Source organism: Octodon degus, unplaced genomic scaffold (genome assembly GCF_000260255.1).
Source record: "Octodon degus isolate 3935 unplaced genomic scaffold, OctDeg1.0 scaffold00001, whole genome shotgun sequence".
Lineage (NCBI taxonomy): Eukaryota > Metazoa > Chordata > Mammalia > Rodentia > Octodontidae > Octodon > Octodon degus.
In genome coordinates this window covers 13,294,604-13,297,541 of record NW_004524577.1, presented here as the reverse complement: position 1 = coordinate 13,297,541, position 2,938 = coordinate 13,294,604, and the positions used below count along the sequence as shown (strand labels likewise).

The window sequence follows — 2,938 nt, the reverse complement described above, 5'->3', positions numbered from 1 at the left end:
TTTCTCGTCCTCTTCCTCCTCCTCCTCTTCCTTCTCCTTCTCCTCCTCCTCTTCCTTCCTCTTTCTCCTCCTCCTCTTCCTTCTCCTCCTCTTTCTCCTCCTCATCTTCCTGCTCCTCCTCCTGCTCCTCCTCCTCTTCCTGTTTCTCCTCCTCTTCCTCCTCCTGCTCTTCCTCCTCCTCCTCTTCCACCTTCTTATGATCCTGATTATATTCGGCATCTATACTGCTGGAAGAGATTCACTGAAAACACAATTGATAGGCTCATAAATTTCTGTAAAGAACAGGCAGCAAATATTAGTAATAAAGGCAAGTTTTCCACTGATACCAAAGGAAAACAAACTACTAGGACACAGTATAAACCACCTGCACTTAAAAAGTCAAACTCTCCTGGGACCACATCATCAGGCTCTTCGAGATCACCACAAAACCAAGTGGCACTGGCAAAGCAGTTGTGGGTCTGTCTCCAGGTAAAACTCTTCAATTAACAGCTCTTTGGGAAACAAACTTCAGACCTTATCTCCTTCTCCTAAAGGGGTGGAAGCACCTCAGGCAGGAACTAACATTAAACCCCGAAATTCCACACCACCCAGTGTGTCCAGGAATGCTGCAGCAGGTGTATTTATAGCCAGAGAAGAAGCACATTCTGAGAGCTACACAGCTAGAGACTCTGCGTCCTCACCGGATGGTGCAAATCCTAAAGGCATTGAAGGAGACTCATCTGGATGCTTACCACAATTCTGCCAAGAGCGTGGGACAAATGCCCTACAGAAGGGGCAAAGTTCTGCTGTGACTGTGGTTTTGGAAGAATGATTCTGTAAACCGAATCTTGAAAGAAAAAGAGCCAGGTTCAGGGTTTTATGATTATTGTTTCTTGGATAATTGGAGGGTGCCCTGTAATTATGTTGTGCTAAAACTATTCAAAATACTGTTCCCATAATTTTTGGAGCATAATATTTTGATTGAGTAATGAGTTTGTGTATATAGGTAGTATATATAATAAATATCTGATAATCCAAAAAAAGAATTATAAAAGATAAATTTTCTTTAAGGTCTTGCCCCACTTTTTAAGTTGTACACATATGTAAATTTTTTAAAGGTGCACTAATGTTCTCCAAAGGGCTCATGTAAGTTAAGAATATTAGAACATATTACTATAAATCTGTAAATACATTGCCACAGAAAGGTACTGACAAGTAAGACTAAAGAGCAAACAGTACTAGTAGCCCTTTTCTACTGGTTGAATCAAAACTTCAAGTGGCGGGAATTGTGGTTTGGGCATTTTATGTCTTCCTACGATGAAGCTGGTGACTTCATCCTGATTGACAGCTACTGTCTTAAAGTGTGTAGACAAGGGGCAGGAGGAGTGCTTTACCCTATGGAGATGATTAATTTGAATCGATTTTGCCAGTACTGATGTTGGTTTTTCTACAAATTGAATACGGTTCTTCCTCAAAGAACGATAGCTCATATTTCTGAAAGGACTTACTTGGTCTAAGGTCATGGAATGGGATAAAACCATTAGCAGACCCTTAGACTCATTAATAAAAGGACTAATGTAGCAAAGCTGAACAAAGGTCAGTTTTAGAGCACAAGGACAAGGTGACAACTTTTACATTGGTCTATTGATTTTGATGTTGGCAGCTGAATTGGAAATATGATAGTCAGACAAAGCTAGGCCTTCTAAGGATCCGATATGGAAGGCAAGATACCTTCCAACTGTGGGAGAGACAGGTACTCCTGCTGGGGGCCAGAACTCAAGACAAGAGTAAACAAAGGCAGATACATACTTCCTGAGGGGCAAGCATCATCAGGGATTGATATTCTAAATAAGTGTCAATCATCTTGAAAGAGCCAGAAAAAGCCACTAACCCAACCCCTAGCAAGAAGAGACCCTGTTCTGTATTCATGCTCATTTGTGACGTGGCTCAATTCCCCATTTGGCCCTGGATTTAATCAATTTTACCTGAGCAATTGTGCTTGTATCTTATTGGCTGACCATAGTTTTGTCCCACCTCATGCCCACCTTGAGAGTGCCTATGTTCTCCCCCTTAGACCTGCCTCACCCCAAGGTTTTACAGTATAAAAATCCCTAAACATCAGATTCTCAGGCAACCCACTTGGGTCCCCTCTGTCCCTCTCTCAAACAGAAGCTTTCTTTCCCCCAATAAATAGATTCTGCTCTTAACCTACGTTTGTTCCTAAATTTTATTCTTCAGTTTTAGAGAACATAAACTTATCCCAGGTACCTTCCAGGTTAGGAGTTCCATTCCCTTTTATCACTACTAGCTTCTCTTAGTTCTTTGAAAAGAGAGTTTAGTGCTAATTTCTGTTTATTTTGTATAAGAGGGTCTTTTTGTCTATAATTTTTCTCTGGATCGCATTTTGGCAATTCTTTTAAGATTATGGTATACAATGTATTAATGTTATGGTATATAATGTATAAATCTCTATTTTGCTATGAAAGCTTATTTTATTTTATTTTATTTTATTTTATTATTTTATTTTATTTTATTTTTATTCTGTGACCAGCTCAGCCCACCCTGGGGGTAGGGCTGGCATGGTATGCAGTGCCAGGGTTTGAACTGTGGTCCCTATGCACTTGCTTAACCTTGCCTAAGCAGGAGCTTTAGACTGCTGAGCTATCTTGCCTGCCCCTTATTTTTTCATAGAAGAAAAGGAAAAACATATGTATACGCAAGATGGGTAAGACAGTTATACATCTAGTTTCTCTTAGTTCATTAAAAATAAAGTTTTGGGCCAGGGATATAGCTCAGCAGCACAAGCACCTGCCTGGCAAGCTCAAGGTCCTGAGTTCAACTCCCAGTATCCCCCCCCCCAAAAAAAAATTAAATAAAAACAAATTTTTGTGCTAAATATTGTATAGACAAGATATCATGTCCGTATATCTTCTATTCTGAATAACTAGTAGGAAGACAC

The 2,938-nt window shown here is 40.1% G+C and overlaps 1 pseudogene; it reads left to right on the top strand.

Moving 5' to 3' along the window:
• LOC101586553 overlaps positions 1 to 819 on the top strand; it is a 21,789-nt pseudogene extending 20,970 nt beyond the window's left edge.
• The last annotated feature ends 2,119 nt before the right edge of the window (positions 820 to 2,938 follow it).